At 36.1% G+C, this 18,006-nt stretch overlaps 1 protein-coding gene across 10 annotated transcripts in view; it reads right to left on the reverse strand.

Annotated features, from left to right (window-relative positions):
* Positions 1 to 18,006, reverse strand: part of STXBP6 (syntaxin binding protein 6) — a 128,467-nt gene that overhangs the window by 40,960 nt on the left and 69,501 nt on the right. The gene's annotated exons all lie outside the window — the stretch shown is intronic.

Here is an 18,006-nt window from a genome sequence, read left to right on the forward strand (position 1 = left end):
AGCAGATGCAAGAAAGGACTCTACTACATCTGTTCAATACAAAATCCCTAGCTTTTGCTATACAGCAGCCTAAGTCAGAACAGCAGTGGGCAAGTTATTCTATATTCTTACAACTCAAACTTTAAGATGCACACAATTCTACAGAAACCTTTGCATTCACATGGGGCATGATAACATCCAAGTCTCAGTATAAGCAAGTAAAAAAAGGCTGGTAGACTTTGACCACTTCAGATTATCAATAAATTAACACCCCCCCACCCCCCCCCACCCCCAACCAAAACAGCAAAACCCCCAGAAACATCTGTGGGGGAGTTACAGAGGGTGACTAAAGGAGAAGCCAAGCAGGAAGAAAAACAAGTAAGTGGGCCAACAGCTGCAATCCCAAGTTACCATCGTACATTATTTTAACTGAAGCCAGTTCTTTAAATCCTGTTCATTCAACACCACCACCCAGTATCTCAACCTATGAAGCACTCTACCCACAGTATATAACCCACAACACATTTACTCAGAAGCGAGACATCCAGCCTTTCTTGCATCTTATCACTGGAAGTGCAGTAATTACTGCGAAGGGATGTTTTTACATGCTGACTTTTTTTTTCTGTCTGAATTATTTTCTGCAGACAACTAAAATGAAATACAGCAAGCAACATGTATTTCAGGTAACACTTAGCCTGAGATGTGAAACTAGGAAAAATAAAAAAATCTCTGAAGTATGTATATTCTGAATATTTGGAATGTGATTTAAGTTTATAAAAAAAAAAAAAAGACTACCAGCACTGCTATTATTAGATCTGGAAGAATGCTCATGTTAAGTGTGTCTTACACAAATCCAAACGATATTTTACATATCAGCAGGTCCCATGTCTATCCCACGTATCCAGTAGTAGTCCAGAGAGTAATTTTTTTAATTTCATATAATATATATATATATATATGAATGAACAGACTTTTGAAATGCAATCTTACCCCCCCAATTTTTTACCCGCTTTAAAAAGTGTGAATGCAACAAATTAACTTTAGACACCACTCTTCACAAATTTACATATTAAACACTATCAAGGCAGTTTAGAGGGAAGACCAAAACCCTTCATGGGACAGAATCCTGTGCAGTGTTTTATGGACAGGTCAGCAGACAGCATCCTTGTCACACTTCTAATGCCCATCGTGCTTCTGGAAATCAGTTCTCTGCCCATCTGCAACCAAGGGTTTTAAATGCTTGCTCTTGCATAGAGTTCTGCGGTTAAGTCCTCTTCTTCAATGGCATCAACCAACAAGTATTCTTGATATAACCCACAAAATAAACAGAGAATTTCTTAAGCCTTCACAAATACTCCTACAGCTTCATTTATCTGAAGAGACACAGTATGGTGTCTTGCCAAGATGTTCACTACTACTTCCATGTGCTGTTCAACAGCAGCATTTCAGGGTCAGAAGTCACCTCCACTTATTTTTATGCCAATTTGGTTTGCAAAGCACTTTGAGACCATTAGATGGAAGGTCCTATGTCAGTAACATTTAAAATTTTGAAGTCTTTAAGCATGTGAACAGTGATCTGAAAACCAAGTGAAACTGAGACGCTAACAAGGCTAACTTAAGAAGTGCTAAAAAAAATTCCATGTTACAGAAATAAGTGTCTGGCTGAACTAGGACCCAACACTTCAGTTGTGTATTTACCCTCCACCCTTTTCCACTATGCTTTATTCTACTGCTCCATTTTAAATTTGTACGATGATAGCATTTCTTAAACTGCCTTTTTTTCTTTCAACTATTGATTTATTGCAGCTACCCACTGAGCTTGTTTCACTTCGTGAACAAGATGCAGGTAATTAAAGTGTCTAGAAACTAAAGTATATGGGTACTTTAGTACTTTTACTATACCAACGGTTACTTAGACTGACATCAACATCAAAGGCCCCATCACAACAAACCAAAGCAAACAAACCGCCGCAGGCAACACGAACAACTGGTTACAACTCTAAAAAAAATGGAAAAACAAACATTAAAAAACACAGTAGACCATTTAAAGCAATGAATAGTTATATTTTGGTTCCCTTTCTCTTTAGACAGCAAAACCAGGAAAAAAGTCTAATTCAATTTCCCTCTCCCTGTTTCCCTGGCTGCACAGTCCAAAATAATCAACACGAACCTGATCTCACTGATGGCACATGTATTAAGGCAGTGTGATTTTTGTGGGAAAGAAATCATTAGCTGGTCAGAACCTACAAGAGTAGGTCAGTGAATCAGATGACATACATATCTTCTGTTGTCACACTAAAAGGTTGTAAAGAAAGAGTGAAATAAAAGTATTTATGGTATGAACTGAAGAAAGGCAGCCTTCTACTACTGGTATGGAAACAAACAAAAAAAGCCCACACAACAAACTCTGGAACTCTTGTGTATTTGTTAATACACAGACAGTTTTTATTAAACATATATTCAAAACTAATTTGAAATGGTTACTTCATAACATTCACTGAAATTAACAGCAAAGCAAATGTGTACTTCATGTTATGAGAAACAATTTTCAGAACTCCGAGATTACAGCACACCACCATTGCACCTGAATGCATTTCAGTAGGACCATTTGAATGGCTTTTTTTTTCCTTCTTTAAACACAGCAAGTATCGATTGCTGATTAATTGGTCAGCATCTTCAGAAAAGCAAAACCAATGCAGAAAGACCTCTGGCAATATACTTCAACTGTGTAAAGATACATAATTTCTCAAGTTTTGGACAGACACCCGAATCTGAGTATCTTAGCTTCACAGATTTTACCCATCTTATAAACAGCTACTCCTTTTTTCTTAATACTTGGATCCTAGGTACATTCACAGATCAAACATATCCAGTAGTAATATATTCCTCATTAGACTCCGTAACAACATGTTTGAACTACAAGAAAAGTTTTCATTCTATATTCTACATTACAAATTTCACACCTGCAGTGGACTAGATTTTATTTGAAGGTGCTATGTGTGGATAGCATTCAGTTAACCTATGTAGTATCTTAAGTTCCTTGCATACAGTTCCTTTTATTAACATAAAAGATTTCCCTGTAAGGGACCAGAGCAGAAACTAAGAAGTTAATACTTGGCATCTGAATTGTTACTACTGTTACTATTATCAAAGTCCTCTGCAAAGCACTGAATCTCAGAGCACCCCTGTAAAACGTGCTTCTTTTAACTCAAATAGTTTTATTTTAATAAAACTACTCTCATCTGCCATTGCACAATCTTGCAATGGTAGGGCTGAAAATTTGACTTAAATGATAGTTTTCTCATATTTGCTATTCTCTGGGAAAACTCTCCAAAACATCAGTTGTCTGTCTTTACCAAGGGTAAGTCTACCACTTCCAATCATGGAGCTTTCCTAGCCTTTAAAGAGGAAAAAACCCAGAAATGGGTAAAAAAAATTTGTTGTAGAGAGTAAGACATTAAAGAGGTTTAACAGTAGAAGAGAACGGAAAGCATGGACACTGTTAGCAAATAATTTTAACAGTGTTTATTTCTCCAAGTTAAATCACTCTCCTTAATGAGACCACAGCAATCGAGGAATGACATACACCTCCTTGAACAGTAATTTTAAAAGGTACTCCACCAAAGAAAGGTCCATCAGGGAGCATTTTGTGGCAAGAAAGAATTGTGCACAGGTAGGTCTCACTTTGATATGCAGTTAGGGGACAGCTGAAGGACTTCCCTAACAGCTTCCATATCCCAGAACACAGACTATATAAATAGCACAAGCCTAAGGTGAAGATCACCTCCGTCAACTGGAAGTTTACTAAAGCCACGTCTTCAAAACTTTACATAAAAGGCTAACTTTCCAAAGTCGCATGGAGAAGTGATTTATGATGATGTACTTAACCGAGTATTTTGAAAAGGTACATTCTCAGACTGCTCAAATGAACAACAGCTGAGTATCTAAAATCATAGATACAAAACATTATAGTAAAATGAATTATATGGAAATATCCAGTATGTTGTCAGAAAAGCCAAAAGCTGCTGTGGCAGATATATGGCTTTCTGCAGCTTTCTTCCATGAACTCTCAGCAAGTCAGTTACAACTTGTATTTTTGAAGTGTCCATATTTGTGCTTCCCCATAACTAGTTATAAGAAACCTCAGAGAAATTGTTTGCAGTTCTCTTCATCAAGGATTTTACTGACTTCAAAGATTTTCAGCAGGTTCATTAAATAGACTAGATTTAATGTGATTAGGTGTCGATTTATCTAGTTTAATCTAGTAGATTTAAATTACATTATTTAATACGGAGTAGTATAATGAACAACAGGTGATCAAACTGGTATTCAGTCAATCTGCTACTTCAATTTCCTAAAGGCTCACCAAAATAAGTAATTTCCAGGTAGAAAAACACAATTAAAAAGATATCAAAGGATAAAGTTTACCTTATAACTTGCCATGCAACATTTGGGTACATGAACTACCCTCCTCATTACGTTTGTGGGTGGGCATGCATACAAAGGTAAGACTAAACATCTCAAGTGCATGCCACCAGCTCTTTTTTCAGTTTGCATTCTTTTCCATTTGAAGGAGGCCTATTGATTTGTATATCTTAAAATTCATAGCTCCTTATGTTACAGGATTAATTATTGCTATTTCATAGGCATAATTCTTAGAGGAATATACTCCAGGTAGTCCTTATACGCCCCAAATTTTCTTCGCAGTGATGTGGAAGACTCTGCTCTTCTCTTTATTCATAACTCAGTTAAATGAAATTTGGCTTCAGATTTAATCTCTCAGCTGTGAAACTATGAAAACCTAACCTGAATGTGCCCCTGGCTATTACTTAACACAGGAAATTTGAAACCAAAGAACAACTTAGAAACAGGTTTAAGATACAATTGATGAGTCATGCTTAATGAGAAAAATAGATACCCTACAGACACAGATGGCTCAAAAAAAAAGTCTAGAAATAACTCTTACACATTTTAAATAGAAAATAGTATCTTAAAAACCTTTTAGTGATTTACTATGTTAATGTAGCATTGATTTTTAATTTGCAGTAACATTTTACTGATTATAGTAGTTTTCCTTTGTGAAAATTTTTCCTCTGAAAATTACTCTGAAAAATAATCTATACTGCCAGTGTTACAAGTTTTCATTAATTTATTTTAGAGCACAAAAAATGAGCGACTCAACCTTATTTCTTTGCATGTTATAGATCCTGATAGCAAGAGGCCTTTGCAGCTGACCTTATTTTTCTACTGTACTGCACTGTTGAGGGACAACATCCTTTTCATTACATTTCATAAAACGAAACAAAACCAACTGTTAATATTCCACACCACCCCCCCAAAAGAAACTCATTACCACCTTAGAGACATGTTAATTAATTATAATTGAAAAAAACTGTTTCCAGTAATTGCAATGATCACTAGCACTGTCTTTACTAAACATAAAAATGTAAAGGAAATTATGATCTTAATCAAACAGGATTGTTAAAACCCATGTAATGTGAGTATGTTTCACAGTAATATTTTCAGATTCTACATCCAACAGGATTCACTGTTTGCTCCTCAGCAGATTAACAGTTTGCCAATAGTTGAGTTGGGATGTGTCTATGTTTGACCTGCCTGAGGAGACAACTGTTTCCAAAGAAAAACACAGAACACGGGAAATAGCCCCCTGGCAAAAGTACTAAACCCACCTAAACAGATTAAAAAAAAGGTTCTTATATTTCTGTTATTTTACATACTATGTTGCTCCCCTTTGTGCAAAAAAAAAACAACCCCAAACAAAACTCCCCTAAAAAACCAAACACAACCCCCCCTAACTAAAAAACAACCCACAATTATTTTCTCCTCTTTAGCTTGGCTTGTAATGAAAGTAGTTCTCAGGTTAACAGACACTCACTAAAGCCTTCTAAGCACTGTGATCCTACCAAAATGGATACAGAGTAGAGAAGGAAAACTAACAGATCCAAAGGCCATGAAATAATTTTTGACACCTTAAGTGAATATATTAAGAAGCCAGACCTAGAGTCATAGCTGAAAAGTGAAGTGAAGCCAAAAGAGAAGAGAGATTTCAGTTTGGAAACACTTTAAAGTTTTGTTTTGGGTCCCAGGTCAATACTGAAGTGTTATTTAACAAATCTATACAGATTGCACTAATTTTGTCCATCATCTGCCAATGCCAACAATAGAAGCTACTACAGATGTACATTCCAATTTCCCTCTACCAAGTACCAATTATCATCAAGTCACAAAGCCCCCAAACAAAGAAACCCCAAAGACAAAAAATCATTAAAATATATGGACCCCTAAAAGCAAAAATCTCATTAATACCATAAATAAGTTAAACAGAAACCCAAAGAACTGATTAAAAAAAAAAATTAAGTCAGAACTTTCAAAAAGTTATTTTTATACTATACATTAGTGGTCACCATTCAATTTAAAATAAATAGGAAGCATTCAGTAGTATAGCACCCAAGTGCTATAGCATACATGTCTTTCAACTGCCAAAGACAATTTTGATACTGTCTAGCAGATTTTAATGATATGTCATTTCTTCTGAAAGATTAAAAACAGTGACTCTCTCCCTCCTCCAATAAGATGCAGCCACAAAAGTCCTTCTCCCTCACAGGGCAAGAAATTAGCAACTATTTTCAACACTTCCAATATATAGACTACAATACAAGACCTTGGTTTTTTTAGAGGTTGAATGATGGAATCAGGAGATATTTAGTGAAGTGTACACCTCAAGAGCTGCAAAAGAAGACATCAACATCCATGTTTTATGAACTGAGTTGGCCTTCTGAAGGGTTATTAATCATCCCTACACAGGGCCAATTGAACTAATGACTCAGGTCCTCTCAGTTAAGCTGTATGAACAGGGAATGCATACTAATGCTGGTTTGAAACAGATCTGCAGATTAGCATTTGAATACTATCTTATCTAAGGTTGGTCTGCTCTGGCACACTTCATGGAAAAACAGAAGACGACAAAACCTCTTCCTCAGAAAAGTATAAAACGCACCAAAACTGTTGTTACACATCTAGCCCGTGCATCTGCTTTGCAAAACAACACAACAAAAAAAACCCAACCCAAAACAAAATACAACACAAAAAACCCCACCAAACCAGAAATAAAACCATGTCTGCTAAAAGCACTACTGCTTTTTTTGTTTCGGTTTGGTGGTTTGGGTTGTTTTTGTTTTGTTTTGTTTTAAACCACCTGAACAATAGGATCTTATCTGTCTGGGTAGGTAACTATGAATTATTTGGCTGGAAGTGTGTGTTTTGCATGACTGAAATGCATCAATTTCCTACCAGAAAACAGCCAGTGAAAGTATAAATGAATTGACAATACACAAAGTATAAGGTAAAGGCATCTCACACACAGAGGAAAAGGTATTTTTTTAAAATCAATATCTATAGTGTTCCCAGACACAGTACACTAATATTGGTCTTTGAGAGGGGAAAACCAATTATTTTCTTTTGCAAATTGTGTGTATGAGTAACACATTTATATTTATAGCCAAATTAAAACCAGGTGGAAGGAAAAAAAAGAATTGTTCCTCAGATCCTGATTTCCTCTACTTTCCAAGGTTAAAACTACAGATATTGTGAAGCAGATAAATGCAACAGTTTGAAAGATCTTGAAAGGAGGAAAAAAAAACCCAAAGAACAGGTGTGAAACATGAAGGAAGTAGAGATCATAAAAATCAATAATCTTAAATATTTAAAGTAGTTTCACTATCTAGCAAAAGTTATACAACTAGGACAATCAATAGTTTGAACTTGTGTCAGCAGGCGTGCCCCCTTAGCTTACAGTCATGCTGTGATTGTTGGTGCAAGAGCTATAATGGAGTGGAGCTAGCTGCTGTCTTGGTGGGTAGTTATACAGAGGACATTAGTACTACCGCAATCAAATTTAAAAAGAGTTATTCCCACAAATAGTAACGTATCTGGAGAGGAAAAATACAATGCTACAATACTGCAAAAAAGCCCTAATCCATGGTAGTATCTGGAAAACAAATAATTCCCCAAACCAGGAGAAATACAGTAGGATCACTTTAAACTGAAAAAAAAAAAGGCAGCTAAGAAAAATCTGGGTATGAAGAAGTGCTGCAAAGACCCCCAATCTGCATTTCACCAAATTACTCCTTCCACAAAAACAGTGTCTGAACATAAAGAGAACTGATACTACAAGCACCACCGTAACATCTTGCAGATTTGTTCCTACTGTTGTCACTATGTATTCATTGCACAATGCAAAGAGAGAGATTTATTTTAAAATGGATGAACTGCTCATTATGTCTCCCTGTACTTAATTCTTCTGACTGATTTTTAGCTTCTCTGTGGTAAGAAATGAGGCGCGGACCAGCATACGATCAGGCAAATTTGGTACCTGGCAATACTGTTAAGATGTGAAAAAACCCCACAAATTCCAGCGGCTTTTCTGAAAGCATACATTTGAAGTTATGATCTCTAAACACAACCACCTCTAAAGAGATGCACAACCTGCAAACTGAAATCTGACAGTGCAGCTTTGTCTCATGACATTTTATTGTCTCACGACCAATTTTTTCAGTCCTTTGCAGTGCATTGGAGGTAACAGCATGGATAACCTATACCACGCTACATGTTTTACAAGAAACCCTGGAAACATGCTTGATATGGAAAATGCATTTGGTTTCTTCCAGCCAGACACTAGAAGAATCAAACAAGACCAGACGAAAAGAATTATTCTGACTTCTTTAAAAGGGGAGTCCCTAAATGAGACTACTTCTTGTGTCTACCGTAATCTAGCAAGAATGCTCAGCACACTTGCTGCAGAAGTCATGAGAAAATGGGTAACTCGTGTTCACCTTCATACATCTGTTGCAACACTTAACCTAAAGCAAAACACATTAGGTACACCCATTCTACGTTAAGGTACAGAACCCTGCTAAATAAAACCACGTCCAACCAGTAGTTACAGAATGAATACGTAAGAGCCATCACTGAAAAGTAAAGTAAGATTTGAATATCAACTTTAATAAATAAGACTTTATTGTGGAATCTCCTCATGAGGGACATTAATCTCAGAAAGTTAAAATCAAATGCAATTTCCTTCACAGCATGATATTGTTACAAGTCTTGCCACACTTCACTGCTAAATTTTGGAAAAGATAATATCAAAAAACCCAACACCTTATGACTGAGCAGCGATACTTTTGGCAATACTTATCAGGAGCAAGGATAAAATCAGTTTAGTTTTATCTTGATGGAAGCTTCCCTCTCTCACTCTCATAGATGTCTGGCATTTACCAGAATCCTAGTTCTCATGTAATATACTTGTCATTAAAAGAAAAGTTAATTCAGGACTAACAGACACCTCCAAACTCAATCTCCAGGAAAAAAAAAGTCCATTGATATCAGTAACAGCCTTAGGAAGCACTCAGCATGTTCATAAAGAGATTTAACCTAAATCTAATATTTTCCTGTTCCTCCAGAAAAGTTTTTTTTGCTTGTTCCAATTCCATTATGAAGCTTTAAAGAAACTCCTGTTGTACACAGCACTCAGATTCCAAAAACTGTTGTGATTTCATGACAGACCAGGGTTACTTTGCCTAAACAGGCTGGAGTTTCTCCACTGCTGCCTGCTCATTTATACAAATCAGAATCACAGAATTGAAACAGACCTCTCACGGTCATCTAGTCAAACCCCTACTCAAAGCATGGCACACATTAACGTTCAGTGAGGTTGCTTAATGGCAAAAGATAGTAAATCTAAGTGCATAACTTACATCACTTTCTGATAGTTATTTTAATTTTTTTTTCTTTTCCCTTTTAAGTGATTGGGAGTTCCCTGATTGTGACTTGGCACCTTTGCCTCCTAGTTTTCTACTGTACGCATCTAAGAACCACCCAGTTCTACCTCCTCTACAACCATGAAACATTTAGGGAGTGGAAGGCTGCAATTAGACCCTCCCTGGCCTCGTCTTCTCTTTTGATCTTTTCTAAACAAAACCAGTTTCCTCAGTCTCTCCTCCTGTTATACGCTACAGCTTCCTAGATACCTTAGTTGACTTGTGCTCAACTCTGAAGTTTAACAGTATATGCCTTACACTAGAAGGCTGAAAACAGGTTTCCAGATGCAGTCCCATATGCTCAGAGGAGAATAATCATTCTCCTCTCAAGACAGACTACGCTCCTGCTAATGCAGTTCGTCTTCACTGCTACAAGGGTGGTCCACTGATCCCTGCCCAGCCTGCCTTTCCCATGAGGCTGCTCCCGACTCAGCTGGCCAGCCCCCAGCCCGAGCAGGGGATTATTCCAGCCCAGGTGCAGGACTTCATGACATTCAACCAAGACAAACGCGATGTTCCTGTCGTCCCATTCCCCCATCTAGAGTCAGCTTATTAAAAGTCCTATCTCCCTCCCTGCGTATCGACTACTCCCCTCCAATTTGGTAGTACCTGCAACCTGAGGGAAGCACAGCACACCCTGTTGTCCTGGTCATAGACAAGGACATGAACTAGGATCGGCTTCAGTATCAGCCTCTGCACCGTGCCACCAGCAGCTGGCCAGTTAGACTCCAAACCACTGAGGAGACACAGAATCACACCTTTGAGCCCTGTGGTCCTCCCAGCTCTTCCTCTCACCTCACAGTCCACCTCTCCAATCCAGATTACCCTGTCTGCCTGCAAGGACGGAAAGGCAGAGCATTAAAAGCTGTGCTACACTTCTACATGACTGCTTTCCCATCTGATAACTGAGTGATATTAGATTTACTTGAGGATTTATAAGTTCCATTACAAGCATCAATACATCAGTTTACTGTGTAATGCAAAACAGTGAGCTAGAGATCTTCTGTCTTTTGATGTCAGTTTTATATAATATATAATTTTTACCCTCACCAATATTCTACTTTAGCATTACTTAATTATTGAAGGCTCAGGGCCTAACACTTAAAATCAGACCAACTATAATGCCAAACATAGTGTCTAAGGGCCTAGCATTGAGCAGATTTGCAAATGAAATTTGATTTGCAAATTTCAATTTAAGTAATGTTTACTTAAGCTTATAGTGAAAGCTTGAATGGACTCTAAAAATACACAGAAATTACGTACCTATTACTCAAAAATAATTCTATTCAACTTAACTGCCCTCTTAGCTGGTGTCAGCATTTTCTTCTGATCAAATTCTATATTCTTAACATTTATGTCACAGTCATTTTCAGTGTGCTGACTACTCTGTAAAAACTGTAAGCACTTTAAAGTGAGGGGATTTCAGTAAAAGAAGAAACCCACAATTTTTCTACCAAATTACCCATTCCTACACTTCTCCCTATTCAAATTTAAATTCATATCTAGAAACAGAAGAATCTCCAAACACCAGGACTAACAACTGGAATTTCAACATATAACTAACCAATTCCTATTTTTCTTGCATAGTATTAAATTTCATGCAAGTTACATCCATTTTTGTATTTGCATTTTTAAACACTTTTTTGGCTTGGCTATGACTTTTTGCAGTTTCTTTCTTACTCTCTGCTTTACATACCCCTAAACCAGACAATTCCCATCCTGAAAGGAAAGCTCCTATGTCTAATCTGATATTGTACGTGTAGTAGAGCATTTGCTTGATTTTCCTGTTCTCTAATACACATTATTAATATATTCTATTATTCTAAGCCTCATTGCTTGTAAATTTGCTACTAATAGCTTCTTCCCACTGCATAGTTTAGAGACAAAAAATCACCATGAGTGTTGGCTTGTCTGCTGCCTAGTCTATGAAGGCTATCCTGTAATTACCTTGTTAGAGTCATCCATAAATACTCATTGATAAAACCAGTTAAATGGTGCAGCAAAGAAGAAAATATATCTACCGTCCTTACTGTAAACTGCTTAGTTTAAATGTATCAATGTGTTTCTCAAGGGCTTGAAACAATGTTGAAATTTGTTATTTAAGATGTGAACAGAATGGTCTTGAACTTGAACTACCGTAGTGGCAGTAATAACTCCATAGCTTTTTCAGTTTCCTTAAACCTTTACCCTATGTGAAATAAGTCTTTCAAAGCACGTTGAAAGTCTTAAACATATATATTAAACCCTTATAGTAGTAGCTAGAGACACCAATAGTTACCCATGTTCTCCTCAAAAGACAATAGTTTGCCTTTTAAAAAATAAGGAAGTCCAATATAAAATTATTTTTTAAAAATTATAATAAAAATGCATTGTATTTGTTAAATTATTAATAGCTGTAGACAAACAAAAAAGTGGGACTGTGTCCTGAGTGATGCATTCATGAAGCAAATCAGTTTAATTACAAAAAATGCACTTGTATTCAGCTTTGGCAATTCAGAAAGTAAATTCTGAACACTGATCAAAAGTTACATCAAAGTACCTCACTAAGATATTCCCTGAAGTATTTCTGCTTATGCTACATACATTAAGAATATATTTTAGAAGATACTTACAGATTTTACCACATTCTATGCTTCTTTGTTGTGTATCTCTATACTTGAGACATACTTCCAAGTGTACAGATGTATAAAGTTAATTATTTTCTTGCCCAGCTTTTTAGACTCTTCCAACAGTCTAAAAAAATAGCCTTTCCAACAGACAGCATCATAAAGTAAATTGTCACTACTTCCTTCACCTCCTATTAGTAATACTACATATATTCATTGCAGATTAGGAAAGACTTCCTGGTAAATCAATTAATGATACAGATCTTAAGTTTCTGTAAGAAAAAAGTTACTGCACAACATCCTTGGAAATTACATTTGCCATGTGATATCAAGATAAACCAAGAACTTAAATCATAAAATTCAGAACATCATTTACAGGTATTGACTTATTAGTTTAAAAGCATTAAGAAAGAAAATGGTACACTTGCAGACTGATGACAGGCATAGCCACATTTTTAATGTAACATTCAGAAATTGTATGAGAGCTGACGAAGAAAACAAGGGTCAAAACTTCCTAAAGAAAATAATCCTCCTGAAAAGTACCAGTTTTTTTCACTAAACTCAAGCTTCAGCAGCTTTGTCCAGTGATTTAAGTGATTTACATCACCAAAATGATCCCTCAAAAGCATTTATTTTAGTGAGTAAAGCTTTTATAATTGCACAAAACCAATATGGCAGTCTTAACTCAGATTTACTTTAAAGAATTAAAATACCGTGAAATGATAAGCTTTTGGTATATCACTATCCATCTATTAAAAGCAAAAGTGACTTACCAAAAGACACTCTATTTTATTGAGAACTTTGTCACTTATTGAATATAAAAGACATGAACTCGCTCTCCATGGACTGTGGTATATTATACAGTCTGTCCAGTTGGTCAACAGGCTGTCAAGAGGACGTAAGTCCCAGTCTAACTTCAGTTTAAACACATGGCCTTTAAGTCCACTCATCAGTTGATGTAAATCAATACAAATCCTTTGATGATGCCCCATAGCGAGGACTTAAGATCAGATGTTTTACAGATTTAATAAGCAAGAGGACAACAACAGAGTTCTGCCAAAGCAAGAAGAGAAGCAACTTCAGTATCACTAGTGGTTCCTGCTGGTGGTTTCTTACATTTATTAAGAATCCTCATATTTAAAAAAAAAAAAAAGTAGTCCTGGAGAACACTGTAACAGGACAATCTGTAAATAAATGTAAGCATTACAAGCCAAAAACATTTTCCATAAGAATCTATTTCTAGAGTTTTTTAATGCCTAAATGCCTTAAAGAGTTGGACCAGGACTTATTTCAGAGAACAGATACTTCATATGAAAGACACAGAATGGTTATTTCTAATAAACAGATTTTAGACTGTTCTCCCCCTTACCCCACCCATCTCCATTTATATAGGGGTTGTTTTGCATTTTAGCCAGGATACGTGCTTTTGAAATTATGCCAAGAATTAGGCAAAATGCATCTTAACTTCTTGAAACACATCTTCTATATTCTCAGTATAACATCCTTTTAAGTTCTTTCTTAATATAGAGAATTTAAAATTTATTTATTTGCACTTCCCCCCCCCCCCCCATGGTTAAAGAATTTATTAGGACTGTTTAACCTCAATCAGAGGCTTCTTTTCTCTGTGCAACTTTATTAAAATCACTCTCATCTAGATTAAAAAATACCCTTTGTCTTAACTAATATTCTTATATAATACCTTCTTCTCATGCAAGAGACAATTTTACAGACTCAAGAGTGATTTTTCTAGCTTGGAAGATAGCTATTCTCCTGAATCTTTTCTGGACAAGACATTAATAGTACCACAGCAATGAATCAATATAACTCCACTCAAAAAGTTCAAGTTTAGAAGCGAAGCCAGAAATACTAAATCAAATAAATGAAACAAAAGGTTTGTAAAGACTGTGCTATTGTCAATTTTAAAAAGGAATCACTGACCATTTCAACAAAATATAATATTATCTGATAGGGAAAAGGAAAGAGAAATACAAACTGGAGAAAAGATTAAATAACCATCATCTGACAAAGATTTAATCTTAAATTAAATAGGTCATTATTACAACTAGGTTAAATTCCAACTCACAAGTGTAATACTATTTTCCTGTTACACGTCTTACTATAACAGTACTTGTTTCTATATTCCATATTATATAATTTGATGTAAATATATTTTACTTAAGATATTTACAACATAATTAAGATACCCATGTATGTGTTCAGTAGTACTGTACTGTAGGTGTACTTCCATCTCGTACAAGATAAAGTAAACCTAGAAGCAATACAGAGTAACATAACAAGAATGATCAAAGATTCTGCAGGGAAATATTGCAATGAGGAAATAAAAATACCATTTTTCAACCTAGAAAGAGAGCTCTAAACACTGGGAAGGGTGAAGGGAGGAGTATAATGTAAGTTCTTACTTCAAGAATGGCATGAAGATGATGAATAGGGAATAACTATTCAGTTTTTCATCACAGTTTCTCACTGTAACTAAAAGGCATTAAGTTAATCAAAAAAGGAAACACATGCAATTCAAAATTAAACCACGTAACTATTGTCATAACACACTAGAAAACCTAGATGAGTTTAAACATTGATTAGACAAGCTTGCAAATAAGGATCCTCAAAAAATTAAGTATAAAGATCCAGTATCAGGTTCAGTAAGTCTAAGATTTAGGAAGGAGCTAGAAAACATATTAGCGAGTATATTGATGTGTGTTCACCCTTTCCTTATCTTCACTCTCCATGTACTCATTATTAGACAGTATAAAAGAAAATGGGGCTAGATGGATTCTTCTCAGTATTGCTGTTACAGACTAACCCATCATAGATAAACTAGCTCTTCCTTACAGACAAGCACTAAGCTATTCAATCAAAACCTACTATAGAATAAAATCCAAACCTGTTGAATCATACACTTCTTTGCAAGTTACTAAATGCTTAGTTGACTTTGAGGGGAAAAAAAAGATATTGCGAGAATCATTTCTCAGCCGCCTTCTGTGAAGTCCTTAAAGGACTCAAAATGGCTAAAGCAAGATGCTGAGGATTGAAAAGAATACTGTAAAAGTCTAAAGCATACTGATAGAAGCAAGTGAAAGTCTCTTTCATTTCAAATCAAAGGCTATTTACTTTACTGGGCTCAGCTATATACAGTTTCAGGAAACGGGGCTGGGAAATTCAAGATTGCAGCCCATATATCACTCTTTCTCAGTGCTTAACTGAACCACACATTTGTATTACATGCCACTACTGTCTGCAGAGTTCAGACTTGTAACACTTCCCTTTCCTTTCAGAGCCCTGCGACAACAGCATGACAACCTTCTTAAGTCAAGATAAAAGGAGAATATGACAAGAAGCTTTGGCACAATCCATTTTTCCTTAACAGTTCTCTTCTGCGCCATTTCATAGACAGCCATCCCCAGCCATCAAGAGATAAGTATATCAGAGCTCCACGTCAGGAGGAAAACAGTTCAAAGCCACTGTCTTATAAATATAATATTTTTTGGTTGTTTGTATAAATTGAGGAAGATTTCAGCCATGCAGTGTCAAACTATGTCCTGCTTCAGTAATAAATAACCACTTTGATTTGCTCAGCCTGGAAGAACTCACTACACTGTATGAAGACCTGTTTTATTATTGTGGTTTACAGTTTGCTGTTGGTCCTCTAATGTTGGGCATAAGTTTTTGTACAAAAAAGCACTAACCAATGAATCACGTAAACGTTTTGTTTCCTTCAGATAAGCACACATTTTGAGGAGACAGAGGTAATTCAAAGCAAGTCAAACTTGAAACATCTATAGCTGGCTCCTATCCCTGTCCTCCTCTACCCACCAAAGAGGTACAGTGCACTTCCATACGTTTTCCTTCTAGAAGTCAGACATAATATTTATTAAATTCCTTTGAAATGAAAAATGCTAGACAGAATTGTTGCTAAAGAATTTCCATTACCGAGGGAAAAAGAAAAAAAATCACTATTTTACCACAAAAGCAGTAAAAAAATTCACAGATCAGTCCCTACAAACACAAACCTTATTCAGCAAACCTTTATTTTACATAATAGAACCTGTTGAGTAAATAAATTTAAATTTCAGAATAGTGTTATAAGCTGGAAACAGAATTGAAGTGTAAAAAAAATGTTTGAAATGAAAATGCAAAAACCTAGGTACTTAAAGAAGTTCTCTGAGCATTTAAGTTCAGTTTTCAGTTTCATATTAAAAAAAACCAAACACACACAGGGTTTGCTTCACACCTTAAAGATTCACTTTCACAACTTCGAAGAATTTACAATAACAGCCTATTGCCAACCGCTACCATAATTCCTGCAGGTGTGACCCTGCCTCCCACTGAAACTAATCTGGAAAATCAGCTGGAAATTTCTGAGTCCCAAGCCTTTCTAAAAAATGAAAATGGAAAAGAAAGGAGTAGTAATAAAGCCATTACATTATTTAAGCTGCTTCAGAGTGAAATTTAAGAGAAAACACCACCACAGAAATCCCTAGAAACACAAGTTTTAAAAATTTACCAGCATTCATTAGCTTAATTACATAAGTACACATTAACAGTAGCAGCTAGACACACCACCTTAAAAGGAAAAAAAAAGGGGGGGGGGGAGGGAAACACACCACCCTACAGGCTAATTCTCTTAATGAGAAACATCTCATTGCTTCACAGATGTCCATTTCCATTACCTTTTCCATCTAGTAATCACTCCTAGTTAGTGACCTGTTGCAAACACTACTGTTTCAGTTTATGTTCGCTCAGAACAGCATTCTGCTGCAAGGTAAGATGCTTTACTAAAATCAAAGTTGCTTTGCTTCCCTCCCTGAAATAAATAAATAAAAGATCAAGAAATAGGACCCCTCACTTTAAGCAGTTTTATTCCCCCATTCCATCTTTTCACATGACTATGTGAGAAATCAAGAGAGTTAATATTAAAATTATGCATTAAAAACCATTGCAGCATTCCTGTTCAAGTTCTCCCCTGCCTGGCACTTTTTCTGCCACTGGCTTTTCAAGAAGCAACTTTTCTTTCAGAACTCAGTCTCTGTTCATGAAACTATAAATGGGACATAAGAATATCTGGGAATCACTGGGATATAGTAATTAGTACCTACCATCGGACCTGCCTAACTGTTTATAATATTTGCTGGCAAAAAACTCCCTTGGCACTGGTGACAGACCACCACTGAACCATCCTTCTCCCAAGCCTGAGAATACTGAAACGGTTTGCTCTTACGTGAACTAGAATCTTAAATCCACAAGATTACCCATGAACCTAAAAAAGTTTTTGCCAGCTAGAGAGCACAGTACAAGCAGTAAGTTGCTGCATCAGCTGGTTTAACAGTTCTTAAGCAAACACATCTGCATCCCAGTTCCAGGTTTCCACAAACCTACTCTATCACAGCTGTGAAGAATATGCTTCTAGAAAGAAGACTAAAACAAACAAGCACTATCCTAGAAAATTTATACTGCACAGGGACAGGTATTCAAGCACTTAATTCTTTGGCACTGCTAGAAGTGCAGGGATGTGTCCCTATTAGCATGTCAGGACAGAAACTGATGGTAATGAGGCCTTCAAAAGGCTC

This window comes from Ciconia boyciana, chromosome 6 (genome assembly GCF_034638445.1).
Source record: "Ciconia boyciana chromosome 6, ASM3463844v1, whole genome shotgun sequence".
Classification (NCBI taxonomy): domain Eukaryota; kingdom Metazoa; phylum Chordata; class Aves; order Ciconiiformes; family Ciconiidae; genus Ciconia; species Ciconia boyciana.